At 39.7% G+C, this 14,877-nt stretch overlaps 1 protein-coding gene and 1 long non-coding RNA gene across 2 annotated transcripts in view; both read right to left on the minus strand.

Annotated features, from left to right (window-relative positions):
* Positions 1-14,877, minus strand: part of atrnl1a (attractin-like 1a) — a 291,501-nt gene that overhangs the window by 76,962 nt on the left and 199,662 nt on the right. The window lies entirely within an intron of this gene.
* On the minus strand, positions 179-14,852 carry LOC107602491 (uncharacterized). The gene is made up of 3 exons (XR_001611045.1): positions 14,751-14,852; positions 1,642-1,645; positions 179-190 (listed from the first exon to the last, which is right to left on the minus strand). It is a non-coding gene; the product is annotated as an uncharacterized lncRNA (long non-coding RNA).

Raw genomic sequence — 14,877 nt, forward strand, 5'->3', positions numbered from 1 at the left:
AGAATCTAGCGAACGTGTTGGGGGTCGCCCAGCCCGCAGCTCTACAAATATCTGTCAGCGAGGCACCACGAGTCAGCGCCCAGGAGGATGCAACACTCCTAGTAGAGTGAGCTCGCAAACTTAGCGGGCAGGGCACACCCTGAGCCTGATAAGCCAGGGTGATGGCATGCACTTTCCAGTGGGCCATCCTCTGCTTAGAGTTCCCTTCCACGGGGTCATGGTTAGCAGCAATCGCAGCAACATAGATTTTAAGGGTGGAAGCCCTTGCTGCAAAAAGGAAACCACGATCGGGGGTCTTCCCGGTGAGAAGAACACCACTCGACGAACAGGTTTCACTTCAAGGCGTAAGCGTGTCTCGCTCTTGCCGAAGTGCTGGTGTCAACTACCTCTTGGGGTTGGTCACCAAGAACCTCCGCGTCCCATCCAGGGACCAGACATGAAGTTTCCAGAGGTCTGGACGCGGGTGCCACAGGGTGCCCTGTCTCTGAGTCAGTATATCCTACCTAAGAGGAATCTGCCAGGGAGGGGCTGTCGTGAGGAGCATTAGTTCGGGGATCCAGGTCCGAGTGGGCCAATACGGCGCCACAAGCAGGACCTGCTCCTCGTCCTCCCTGACCTTGCACAGCGTCTGTGCGAGAAGGCTCACTGGGAGAAATACATACTTGCGCAGGCCCCGCAGCCAGCTGTGCGCCAGTGTGTCCGTGTCGAGTGTTCCCTCGGTCAGGGAGTAGAACAACTGGCAGTGAGAGGTTTCTAGAGAGGCAAACAGGTCTACCTGAGCGGCTCCGAAACGTCTCCAAAACAGCTGGACCGTCTGGGAATGGAGTCTCCATTCTCCCAGGAGCGTAGCTCGTGACAGCCCCGGAATGTGAATGGCATGAAGTGACCTCAGAACTTTCTGACTCCAAAGGAGGAGGTGGGGGGCGAGTTGCGATGGGAGCGCAGACCACCTTGTCGATTGATGTACGCAACGGTCGCCGTGTTGTCCGTTCGGACCAGCATGTGCTTGCCTTGTAAGCATCCTTTGAGACGGTTCAAGGCAAGGCACACTGCTAACAACTCTAGGCAACTGATATGCCAGTGCAGTTGGGGACCCGTCCATACCCCCGACACTGCGTGCCTGTTGTACGTGGCCCCCCAGCCGGTGGTGGAGGTATCCGTGTAAACCACAGCATGCCTGGAGACCTGTTCTTGGGGCACTCCTGCCCAGAGGAACGTAAGGTATGACCACAGGGTGAAGGTTTGGCGACAGGCCGGTGTAACTTCGACCCGGTGAGTGCCGCGCTGCCACGCTGCCACGCCTACCTCGGGACTCGGCCATGAAGCACGTGCTGGAGCGGTCTCATATGAAGCAGCGCCAGCGGCGTAACTGCCGCTGCAGCTGCCATATGCCCCAGGAGCCTCTGAAACAGTTTCAGTGGGACCGCTGTCCTGCTCTTGAATGAATTCAAGCAGTTCAGCACCGACCGCGCATGTTTCTCTGTGAGGCGTGCTGTCTGTTCGACCGAATCCAACTCCATACCGAGAAAAGAGATCCTCTGCATCGGGGAGAGTTTGCTCTTTTCCCAGTTGACCTGATGGCCCAACCGGTTGAGGTGCGAAAGCACCAAGTCCCTGTTTGCACACAACTGATGCTGAGACCGAGCTAGTACGAGCCAGTCATTGAGGTAGTTGGGAATGCAAACGCCCTGTTCTCTCAGGGGAACAAGGGCTGCCTCCGCAGCTTACGTGAAGACACGGGGTGACAGGGACAGCCCGGAGGGCAGGACCTCTTACTGATATGCTCGTCCTTCGAACGTGAACCGCAGAAATGGTCTCTCGTCACACCAGGTTTTCCAGGAACTCTAATGCTTTGTATTGAAGCTGTGATGTTTACATCCTCTACTGGTCATACATCTTTTCACTACACATATTACAAGGTCAGGGTTGACCAAATATTATCTTTAGAAAGCAGCAAAAGATTTCACATGTACTTTGATTTCAATTCTCCTATGCTTGTATGCGCATCAATGAAAGAGAATAAAGCACAAACTAGTGTGACTTCACCTTTAGCTCAACTTCTCAGGCACTGCAGTCACAGTCTACTGACAGCACGTCTTTATTCTATTAGTGTTTGTAGAGCAGTTGACTCCTGACTTCAAGGTTGAGTAAGTCACAGCTAACAGGAGACAAGCACAGACATATCCGCTTCTAGTGACCCCAATACCCTTCATCTACCGTTCGTCACAAAACTCTCAAAGAGAAGAGTCAGAGGAAATTTTGCAGGAAATCTAAAACTCTGACTTTAAATTTGATATGACTTCTGATTCTAAATTGAGAATTTAATTAGACTTTCGGATATACTCTTTTAAAAGGTGAAGGCAAACAGTCTTTGTGCTTTGCCTCAAGGGTCATCTTTTAATTCAACTTCAGTATGGTCAGAAACAACTTATGGAAAAATAAAAAGCTTTTCTTAACTGTAATATCTCTAGTGTGATGTTAGATATCTTAATCAAGGTCTGTCGTTTCCCTCTGATTTCCCTGGCCCAGCTAATCCTGTCTATTCCAACAATGCAAGGCAGGAAAGAAGGTGAAAGCCCCCACCAATTAATGAAGCCTCTGGTGAGCCACATCAATGCGAGTCAGCCTCTAAAATATGATTCAGCAGATTTACAGCTTCATCTCGACATCCCCTTAACGAGGAGTTCACCCAATCAATCTCTGATCAATACCAATCTCCAGCAAGGGCCGTAAGGCAAAATCCACCAGCATCCCCATGGAGCTTTGCTTCTGGACAATAAAGCATACAAACAGAGAGAGAGAGGATGGGATAGTGCAGTTTTATGCCCTTCACATGAGATGGTAATACGGATGGACATTATGGCATTTTCAACCGGTGTAAAATTTTCAGAATTTGGTGTTGAAAGTACGCTTTGAGAAGGACGCCCAATCGAGTTTATGAGCAACCATCAGCTTTTCCACAAACCATGTCCACATTTAATTTAGAGGAAATTACAGTTCAAATGTAATTTACTGGAAATTACAGAATGTCATTATATTGCTGAAGCAGGAAAGTTAATTTTGTTAAACAAGTTCACATGTACACATGAAAGTCATGCACTCCATTTACATTTACTGGTCCAGATTCAATGACTGGCATACTTGGTAATCAAAAACTAACTAGACTGACTAGAATAGTCAAGACTTAAAGTCAAAACGATGACTTTAAAAATGGTGCATCAATCTAATAATAAAAATTCCATGCATTGACTATACTACAAAATGTAATATTATATTATGTTATATTATTATAATTGTATTATAATACTGTATAATTGGTCATAATTTTGCTATAAATATTGAATTATTCTTTTAATTAAATTACATATTTTTAATTATTGGCATTATAATATATACAGTTGTGCTCATAAGTTTACACACCCCTTGCAGAATGTGCAAAATGTTAATAATTTAAACAAAATAAGAGGGATCATGAAAATTGCATGTTATTTTTTTATTTAGTACTGTCCTGAATAAGCTATTTCACATAACAGATGTTTACATATACTCCACAAGACAAAATAACTGAATTTATAAAAATGACCCCATTCAAAAGTTTACTTGAATCTTAAAGTCCCTGTAAAGGCAATATTAAATATGTGTTCTGAGTTTGTCACACCACACAAAAATGTATTATTAACCACTCAGCCAAATTTGAATGATGAAAAAATCCATCAAGTAAATAAAATAAGTGATCAAAATCTTGAAAAAATGGGCGGTATCCTCTGCTCTCAAACGCTGGAGGCGTGTCCGCTTTTTGCGCTGAAACCACACAAGCACACAAGTTAACTTACTTACTTAATGGTGGGCACGTACTGCCGACGATGGCACCAGTTGTCGGCGGGACGAGAGGATGAAGCCAGAGGTGGGAAATAGTCGGTTCAGCCCCATTTACCAGTAACAGCGGATTATCAGTGAATCCCAGTTGTCTCCAATGAAAGTTTATAAATTTATCCGGTGTAAAATGATCACTGCAGAGGCGGGGTTTGGTGGGGGTCACCCCCCATCTCTTAATGCATTGTGTCGCTTTCTTTAGCATCAGTACATGTTTTCACTTTTTTTAATAGTTATGCATGAGTCCCTCATTTGACTTCAGTGTTAAAAGATGGATTTCAAAATCATACAGTCAATGTTGGAAAGGGTTCAAATATGCAGGAGCTGGAGGATTTTTCTGAAGAACAGCAGGCAGTTGAACTGCTCAGGACCAACAAAGTTACTCATGAACAACTGTCACAAAATATACAAACAGTCATGGATCATCCAGGAAATGACACATAGTATTAAGATTGTAAACTTTTGAATGGGGTCATTTTTATAAATTCAGTTATTATTTTGTCTTGTGGAGTATATGTAAACATCTGTTATGTGAAATAGCTTACTCAGGACAGTACTAAATAAAAAATAACATGCAATTTTCATGATCCATCTTATTTTGTTTCAATTATTAACATTTTGCACATTCTGCAAGGGGTATGTAAACTTGTGAGCACAACTGTAATAAAAAAATATATAAAATTATCAATGTGTATTTAACAGTCTTTTTAATGTCTTTACCTTTTTTACTGAATCAATAATAAATGCACATTAATTTCTTATCCAAAATAAATTATTCAGACTGATTATTCATAGCGTAATGTCTTATTTTGTGAATATTACACTATAGTACAAATTGTCAAGTAATATCATATTCTAGTCTTCATCGTATATTTGTGATTATTATTTTTAACCCAAATTAAATTTACAAATGTATTTTTAGAATACATTTTCAATATTTAAAATATTTCATGTTGCTTGGAAAGAAGTAAAGGTGAAAGGTAAAGTTGTGAATGTGTTCTCTACTTCACCAAATAGCAAAGCCACTCTATGCCATCAAAACTTCTGGTACAGTAACACAACAAGCACTGTTTGGAAATGTTTTGTAGGTCAGCCTCATCCAAAGGCTAAGCTTTTATTTCACTCTTCCCTGGGCTAAGTGAGCAGGCCTGTTTTAACCATCTTGTTAGAGGCCAGTCGGTACCAATGGCATCCAAAACTATGTTTCAGAAGCAAGACAGGCCAGCAACAAAGAATAAAAGTCGCAAGCACAACTTTCAGGCATAGATTCTTATTACAGAAAGCAGAAAAGGTATAAACAACCCAAACACTCTTCAAATGATTCCCTTTGAGCTAAATTATTAAATTATCACTGTTTACCCTACACATCGGTATGCAAAATATTGCACAGTATAAAGTTAATGTTTTGTCTGAGCAGACCAAAGTGAGGTGTGTAAGGTCAACAGCAGGGGATGTCTCCACAGGCATCTGGAAATGAAGCCAGTGAGATTCTCACAACATCACAGCATCTCTATACATCAGAGCTTATCCTGAGTCTACGAGAACAGGAGGAAATCATTTTCTATCTGAGAGTTGTCTCAAACCAAAAAAAAAAAAAAACACTTCCAGAAAGTCCCAGAATCTTGAGAAATAAATGTTAATATCTGGAAGTCTAGATGCTAAATGAAGTATAAAGGTGGGTATAAGCCAATGTAGGTCAGACCTACTGTGAGACAATGTGCACTATGAAGCAAACAAAAGCCCAGGAAAAAACTAAAATAACCACCCAAGTGCTGAGCTGGTTTATTTCTTTACATATGTGCTAAACAAAGGAAGATTCAGATCTAAATATAAATACGGACTGTGTTTCAAACTGCCACCTTATATGGATCCTGTAAAGTGCACCATTGTGCATTAAAGGGATCATTTTCAGGATATTTTGAGAATTTTTTCACATAATGGAAGTAAATGGGATCTAATATTGTTTCTTACCCAACGTTCTTCAGAATATCTTTCACAGAAGAAAGAAAGTCACACAGGTTTGGATCCACAAACATTTATTAAGCAAGTGAACAGAGCATATGGCTGACTAACAGACTTACTTGCCATTAGCAGGAACTGCTAACGAGTATAAATTGGCTGGTAAACGCATATGCAAATGTAACATGAGCCATATCTACAAGACTCGAGGCAATTACAACACACTGAAAGGCACATATGCACACACTTCCCACTCTCACACACATACTTATAAATGCATGCAGCTCACACTTTTTACAACCCTTCTTGCTTTTAAACTAGCCGTCCTTGCAGTGCAGTCTTTAAAGTAAAGGGAGAAAGAGATAAGTGTAGAGCCGGTGCCGTTTGACTGCTTGTTGACTCTTGAGAGAGGCTTTCTCTTCAACAGCTCCTCGGCTGAGAGCAGAACTGGCCTGATTGCAGCAGATGTTGGCACTTGAGTGGCGGCAGGCTAGAAGTAATTAGTGCCCAGCGCTAGCTCAGTCTGACTCCTTCTCATCCGCTCTGTCTCTTTATTTCTGCAGTGACCAGCATCATCAGATCATACTGAATACTGCAGGGATAATAAGATCACCCCAACTGCTAATCAGCAGAATCAAAACACGATCTGTAGAACTTGTGGCTATAAAAAGCGCCAAATACATCATAATAAATAAATAATAAAATGCAACTACTTTTATCTAGCATTTGCATTTAATTATTTAGCAGACACTTAGGCTACAGGGTTCAGTCATGGGTTTGATTCCCAGGAAACACATGACCTTACAATATATGCTGAATTTCCTAAATCACAGGAAAAAAGAGGCCATCAAATCCATACAGTAAATGTATAATCACATTTCAGCACTCAACAATATTAGCAGTACCAGAGTTTCAGAGTTAGAGAACTAAACTGGAGTAGTTCAGGAAACAAGAAGTTAATGTTGAGCATTGTATAGATCATTTAATTTGAGTAAATGATTCAATGACTCCCACATAAAGTGAGTCAAAATTAAAAGTTAAAATTACTCCCACATAAAGTTATTTAAATTAATGTTTGAGTAAATGATTCAATGAATCACTCACAAAGTCAACCACTTGTTTCATTACTAATTGAATTAGTGTTGTGAATGAATCATTGACTGAATACAGACAATCCTTTTTTTTTTCTCCTGAATGAACTAGGGTCTTTCAACACATTGATTCACTGACTTATACAGTTGCTTGTTCTGTTGAACTGTTTGAGTGAATGATTTGAATGACTCACTCAAAGTCTGTCACTTCTTTCATTATTGAATCAATTAGTATTGTGAATCAACGTTCTTATTAAACCAAATGGGTTTAATGAATGATTCACTGACTAACTCATATAATTGTGTGCTCTTTTACTGAAGTCATCAGTGTGTCTGAATCATTCCCTCACTCACAGTCAGCCACTTGTTTTTTACTGAATGAATCAGAGTTTTTGAAAGAATTGGTTGAACAAATTCTTCACTGACTCACTCATAAAGTAAGTTACGTGTTGCCACCTAACCTGATGTAACCTGCACAAAGGCTGACTAAAAAAAACTCATCCACTAATGCACAGATTGATAGTCTGCTCGAAACAAACAGACAAGTGGATCATTTACAATATATGATTGCATAAGCACATCCCTAATTCATATGTTCTGCTTAAAATGCACAACTAGACAAAATAAATAAAGTGAGAGGCGTACACAGACACAACAAGACAGGCTTTTATTGTGTTTTATGCAATGAACCGTCATTTAGCTTGCTAAATGTTTGTCTCTGTCACTCTCTCCTGCTGTTTTGTCTCTCTCAGGACTTGTACGTGCCAATTGCTTGTCTTGGTCACTGCCTGGCTCTCTCAGCCGACTGAGTGAGACAGAGTGGGTGTGAATAAACCACAGCCCAGACATCCAGGACAAAAGACAAAAGATTGGTGGCCAGACAACCTCGCTGCTCTGCCCTCGACTCTCATCTTCTCCTTGAACCAGCCGGCGAGACACCAAACCCCCGAAGTCTCCCGAAGTGATTACACACACAGACACATCTCATCTCCACCATCAGTATGCAAGGCTGGAGCGCAGTCTGGCTGAGAGATGCGATTTGCTCCAGCGATCAGGGATGCGCCGTTGTGAGGACATCTGTCCTGCTCAATCAGCTTTGAGGACCCACTCCAGTCTGTTTTGTGAGCTCAGTTTGTCTATGTGGAGGGGACTATAAGCACCCTCTCTCAAACTTATCTGCTCCCTGCTATGGTCCACCTGGCTGTGGAGGATTGCGTCAGTTAGCGCTAACGTAATAAAGGAACAGAGGAAGGACTGTTGGGTGAAATGCATGGCCGGAAGGTGGAGAGGGTTCATTAGACAATGCTCCAAGTATCTGCCTGCCCGGGAAGACACAAAGGTCTGGGTTGAGCAAGGGTTAATTAATGATCAAGATGAACAAGACTTTCCCATGTGGGATTACTAAACTCTGGGGATGGGCTGGAGGGGAAGGAAGAGAGAACGGCATATTTCATGCTTTCTTTCACTCGTTTACTAACACTGCTGCTGTTCTTGTCTTGTGACCCAAAATGACTGAATTTGCTGCGGTTTTCTAAAAAAAGAATTGCTGTAGTATTTGCAGCATTTTTTGTGTGTTGATTTTCAATAATAATTTTTATAATAATTGTTTATAAGTTGCAATAATTTTAATAATAAATTGTAATATTTTTTTAATAATTTTCAATAATAATTGTAATTTTTTTTTGTGCGTTGAAAAGAAAGACAAAAATGCAAACTGCTGCAAATAAACCGGCAATTAGTTGAATTTTTATTTATTAGAGCGAAGATCTTCCAGCTAGGGTTGGGTAAAAATATCTTCATTTAAATAATGAAGTACCAATATTAAACTTTCACTGACAAAAGTCAGAATTAAATAAAAAAATTGCAGAAGATTTAGCAGAATGTATGTGATTGCATGCAATAAAAAATCTAATAAAACAGCCACCAGTTTAGTGCAATTTAAGAACTACTTTACTGAGTAAATCAAATGATTAGTGTACCCTAGGGCTGGGCAATTTTGCAAAAAATTTAAATCTCGATTTTTCCAGAATGTTTGACCGATTTTAATTTTTTTTACGATTTTTAACTAGTCAACTTGAAAATGTAACTACAACATGATTCAAGTTACTTTTTCTTTATTAACCCTCTAGTTAAAGAAAATTCTATTCCAAGTGCAGCACACATGAAGTTGTCAACATGATGTAAATGTTAAACAAATCACTTGTTAAATATCTTTGCAGAAAAGATGCATAAACTACAAGTACATTTTGTACAAACTTGTCTTATACATATTATGTGTTCAGAAATTATATGAGGACAATTCCTTTAGAAAATATCAAAAGTCAAGGTAAATTCAAATACAAAATGACTGAAGGTATAACACCAGTAGACTTTTATTAACTATAAATGTTCTTTAAAAACAACAGCAATATCAGACATACAGTAGTAGTTCTTTACAGGTTTTTTATTCGATTGCGCTGCCTTTCCATTGTTTTTTCTGTGTAAACATGGATGTGTTTGACTGTTGCGCTCGGGTTTCTTGCAGTGTCTCATGCATGAAACGGCATTCTAAAAACACTGCGCTCAAATAAAAAAAAGTTAACTTCCATCTCCTTGCATGTTTGACCTATTCCACTGCCCGCGTCGCATCTTTGTCAAAACAAAAGCGCTGTGTGAATGCCGCCTAGCACTATATTTATGGTCCTTGACAGAGCGCGTCACACGTGCGCCGACATGCAGTTGGATCTTTCTTTTCTCTTTACTGTTATCACCGGCATATTGTCAAAGTTTCTAATTCTAACATTTGGTAATATTTCTATTCAAAATCGTGATTTCTAAAAAATTTAATCGTGGCAAAACAATACATTCGAATTAATCGATACAACCGGAAAAAAGCCCTAGTGTACCCTGATCCCCAAAATGACAGAAATATACTCAAATGCATCAGAATTAAACAGAATCGAATTGGGAAATAATGTTGTAATATAAGACCCAGAAGACTGAATATTGTGTAAATTGGCAGTTTAGTAATTGAAAATCTCCTGCCATTTGGAATCCCTGGTTTTCATTTGAAACTGAAATTAAATTTAAAGCCTTACAAATAACTGAACAAAACGAACAATGACTGATCTTTATGTCATCCATTAACACAATGTGACAATGACATCTTATTGTAAATGGAAATGGAATTTATTGCATTATCATGACTATCATAGACCATTTGCATTTAAGGCAGGATTTACTCAACAAAATCTAAATCAGCTAATTAAACTGAAAAGCGAACAATGACAAGTGAACCGTGCTCATGCTCTCATTCTCTCCTGCATTCATGGGAGACAAACACACATTCAGACTCACTCTATTTCAAAGCTACTGTTAAGACAGCCCTGTTGACCTTGAAGAGCAAACTATTACGAACAGATCAATAAAGGTCTCCTTCAGAGCAAGTATGTGGATCCAACAAAAACAAATCCCACTGCACTACTGCCCTTCCTTTTAATAACTTGTCCAATAAAGCCTCTGCTGTAGATACAGTTCGCCTCTTTATTGAACAAATCTCTGACATGTTTTACTGGATGGTATCATCTATCTTCATATCACCCCCTCATCCATGACAGTATATCTGACCCAGTTCCTCATTCTAAATAACAACACTTTTCTTTCCCCGTAACATTTTGGAAACTGCCCATTCAGTGTGTGCGTGCGGCAGATGGTTGTGCTAGGATAAGTCTTTTGGGACGATGAGTTCTTGCTGCTTGAGCTCACAGCTGTTTGTTCTTCCAACTCTTCATAAGAAACGGACAGACTCTCTCTCTTTCACAGATGCTTTCTACATCCTTTTTTCATTAGCAACAACGTGGGAACATGTATATAACTCACACTCACTAAACAGTGGATAATCCGTGTAATTTATTTGTAAAAAGCAGAGCTGGATTACATTTCTCACAAAGCAAGCATGGCGGTTTGAGCAGGTCTGCGTCTGCAAATTGATACGTCACGTTAACACGCATCAACGTAGACTATCAGTGCATTAGTGCAGATAACAATATCTTTATGCACTTATTACTGAATTTTGCAATGGCAAATTTTTTTATCATGGAGTGAATTATCTTTATTTATTCATGACTGATAAAGAAAATGGAAAATCTCCAGTAAAACCAGGTGATGTTGTTCAAGTTATCTATATATCTTAGCTACAGCCATTTTTCCAGGTGAGCATGAACTTAATTATACTAAAAATCTTGCCAACATTTTGCTGACACACAGATGTGGAAGAAATTATTTTATTTTTTGAAAAGTACAGAATGTTATTTCCGCATGCAATTTGATGGAACAGCCAAGTTTACTTGAAAGAAGGCATAAGAAAATACTACAAATACTTTACATGGCTCAACAATGTTTTTCTTTCATTTTATTTTTTTTTTGCCAGCCATTGCTTCCTGCCATTTTCACTGGCAAAACAACAAAATAATGAAGAAATCTAGAAACACATTTTTATATAGACTAGAAATGGTTTTGTGTGTGTTTCTTTTTTATACTTTTATTCAGCAAAGATGCATTTGTAATGCTAACATATTTTTTTATGACCCTTTTGATTATGAAAAAATGGCTTACAAGGTAAATTTGTTTGATTGGTTTATAGTCTACTATAAAAAAAGTTTAAGTCTGAAGGTTTTTTAAAGGGGTCATATGATGCGATTTCAAGTTTTCCTTTCTCTTTGGAGTGTTACAAGCTGTTCGTGAATACATAAGATCCCTAAAGTTGCAAAGACTAAAGTCTCAAACCCAAAGAGATATTCTTAATAAAAGTTAAAACTCTTTATCTTTTTATAACTCGTCCACGCCCTCCTAAAAAGCCTCGTTTAAACAGACCCCCACATACAGTATCTACGTCACTGTGTGGGAAGATTTGCATAACACCGCCCAAATGTTCACGCAAAGAAAGAAGGCGTAACTTTTATTCTCGCTGTAGTATTGTTGCCGCCGCTGGCGTCATGTCGTGGAGATGCTGTGTGTTTTCGTTGTGAAAGCGAAACTACTTTGTTTGGTCTTCCAAAAGAGGACACAACTAGAAATCAGTGGTTAAGTTGTATTTGCAACACTGTTCCAGAACAGTTCAACCCAAATATTCAGATGTGTGCAACGCATTTTACGGAGGACGAGGGCTGTTTCCTGGGAGAGTAGCCTACAATGCTACTCTCTATGCTATGTTCTGACAAATAATGCTGACTCACAGCCTGTAAGTACGTTTTCTTATTTAAAGGATTTGCCACTGATGATTCAAACGTGAGTTTTGAGCAATGTAGAGTAGCGCTTGTTGTTTGTTTCTCCGATCACAAATGCAGACATGGTTTTATGTTTATGCGGCGCGATACACAACGTAACACGTAAAAAGACAGTATAAGTCATCATAATCCATAAGTATGTCCCCACTGGATGCAACAAATGCTTTTTTTTGGTTCTGTCTCGTCACGCCGGGGACACGGCATCACAATATGGTAAGGGGCGTAACATTTCCGTCACACGCTTGAGGTATTCGGTCAATCACAACGGACTGGATAGCTGGCCAATCAGAGCACACCTCGCTTTTCAGACCGATGAGCTTTGTAAAAATCAACGCGTTTCAGAAAGGCAGGGCATAGAGGAAGCAACAATAATGTACAATATGTGGAAAATAATGTGTTTTGCACCTTAAACAGCATAAACATTGCATTACACCAGATACACAAAATAATGTTCTTTTTAGCAACACCATATGACCCCTTTAAGTTCAAACAACAAAAAAGTTCACAAGGTATAAAAAAACATATACAAGATCAATAAATGTAACATTTTCTTGTGGCAATACAGGTCTGAAAGGGCAGGTGTCTTTTCCATCAACTATCTGGAAACTCTTTCACACTGGCTCCAGGGCATCCTCATTTTTGAGCCCTGCTTTACTTTTATTTCTCTATTGATGAGCTTTTGAACAGCCAGTCTGACTCCTGCCTCATTAAATCACCTGTTGATCTTCTCAGAGGTCAAAAACCAGCCTGAAATAGCCACCAACCAGGCCCCCGTCAGCACCCACCATCTTCCAGCGCCAAATGTCACTGTAGACTAGAGGCATGATGGGCCATAATTATCATATCAAATATCCAAACAACCATCAGAAAAGAGAAACTTACCCATTCCGTGTTAGTTAGACTATTGGCCCTGATGGGTTCATCAGGCCCTTCCTCAAATTAAAATCTGCTGATTGCTTGTTTCATTTTCACAAGGTCATTGTTGTAAGTGACCTATAGGGAGCTTGTGAGTGGGAGATCTATGTGAGCTCATCATGGGGATGGCAGAGAGAGGCCATCTCATCACGGCATATGCTGCGCCAATGACACACTGATTGATTTGTAAAACGAAGGAGGTGGAGACTCATGAGCTTGGTGGGGTGGAAGGTCTCTCTGGGCTCATTTAGTACTTAAAAGCATAATTAGAAAGAAAGAGTCAGGGGGTTGGGCATGTGCTGCTTCTTGTGCTTTGAAAAACTGTGATTTTGCTCTGTGCACTTGTGCTATCACAATGAGAGTTACATTGTTACCGGTAAGTGGCATCAAGTGACTGTGTTTATGAGTGAGTCACTGAATATTTTATTAAATTGACTTGGTCTAAAACACTGATTCATTATAAAACTAAACACTAATGAGTGGTCAACTGAATCATTCACTCAAATATTCATTCAAACTCACTGATGCATTTAGCAACAAAAACAGGTGGCCTACGTCATCTTTTGGAACGCCACTTTCTCATGAACTAGGGCTGCACGACATTGGAAAAAAAACTCACATTGCGATATTTTGTTTTTCTGTGATTTCACCCTTACATCTAATCTGAAAGCAAATAGTAAACATATTTTGGTGTGCTGTCCTGGGGGAGGGCTCCGAGCCCAGAATATAGCCCGAACCCAGAAAACTCCCCCTATCCCTAATATGGGAAAAAAATAGAAAATAGATTAGGAGCAGTGTTGTGCAAGTTACTTCCAAACTGTAATACATTATAGATTACTTGTTTCTGTTATTTAAAAGTAATTCCTTACCTTACAATATTACTGTCTCAGAATTGTAATGCGTTACATGACTCCTGTATTACTTTTGAGTTACTTTCACCAAAATACAAACTACCAAAATAACTACAGAAGTAAAACTTAAGGTAACACTTTATTTTAGGGTCTCTTAACTAGTTGCTTATTAGCATGCATATTACTAGAATATTAGCCATTTATTAGCAGTAATTAAGCACATATTAATGCTTTATTCTACATGACCTAATTCTATATCCCTAATCCTAACCAATACCTAAACTTAACAACTACCTTACTAATTATTAATAAGCAGCAAATTAGGAATTTATTGAGGAGAAATTCGTAGTTAAGTGTTCACTATTCTAAAGTGTTACCATACTTAACATTCTAAAATCACAAAATGTACTGCAGAGCATTTTACATCCAATAGAGGGCGATATGGCGTAGCATAATGACTGTGGGCTATCCAGGCTACAAACAATATAGCTTATAATTGGCAAAGTGAAGACTCAAGACAATGCAAGAAAGGATGACAGCCAGAATCACAAACGATCCAAGTCTGTTAAAAGTATGGTAGAGGTAAAGTGATTATCTGGCAATATCTGTGAATAGCTTGGATCTATTCATATTAGACACAACAGGACTATATGTAAACTCTAATGCCATGACAAGATGCGCATACATCCATCTCGCGCATGTACAGTCCTCTGCCATCTTCACCCATTAGCCGCTTTTCCACTGGCCAGTGCGAGCCAGGGCTTACAGTGAGCTGGGCGGGGCTAATAGCCTTGGACCTCAAGCACAGAGGCCGAAATCATGCCGCGTTTCCACTGTCGGGCCAGTAGCTTCGAGGCACTCCTGTAAAACCCGACCTAAACACTCCTTCACTGGACTACGTCACACAATACAAAGTTCCACCAG

Source organism: Sinocyclocheilus grahami, unplaced genomic scaffold, assembly GCF_001515645.1.
Source record: "Sinocyclocheilus grahami isolate Dianchi unplaced genomic scaffold, SAMN03320097.WGS_v1.1 scaffold328.1, whole genome shotgun sequence".
Taxonomy (NCBI): Eukaryota; Metazoa; Chordata; class Actinopteri; order Cypriniformes; family Cyprinidae; genus Sinocyclocheilus; species Sinocyclocheilus grahami.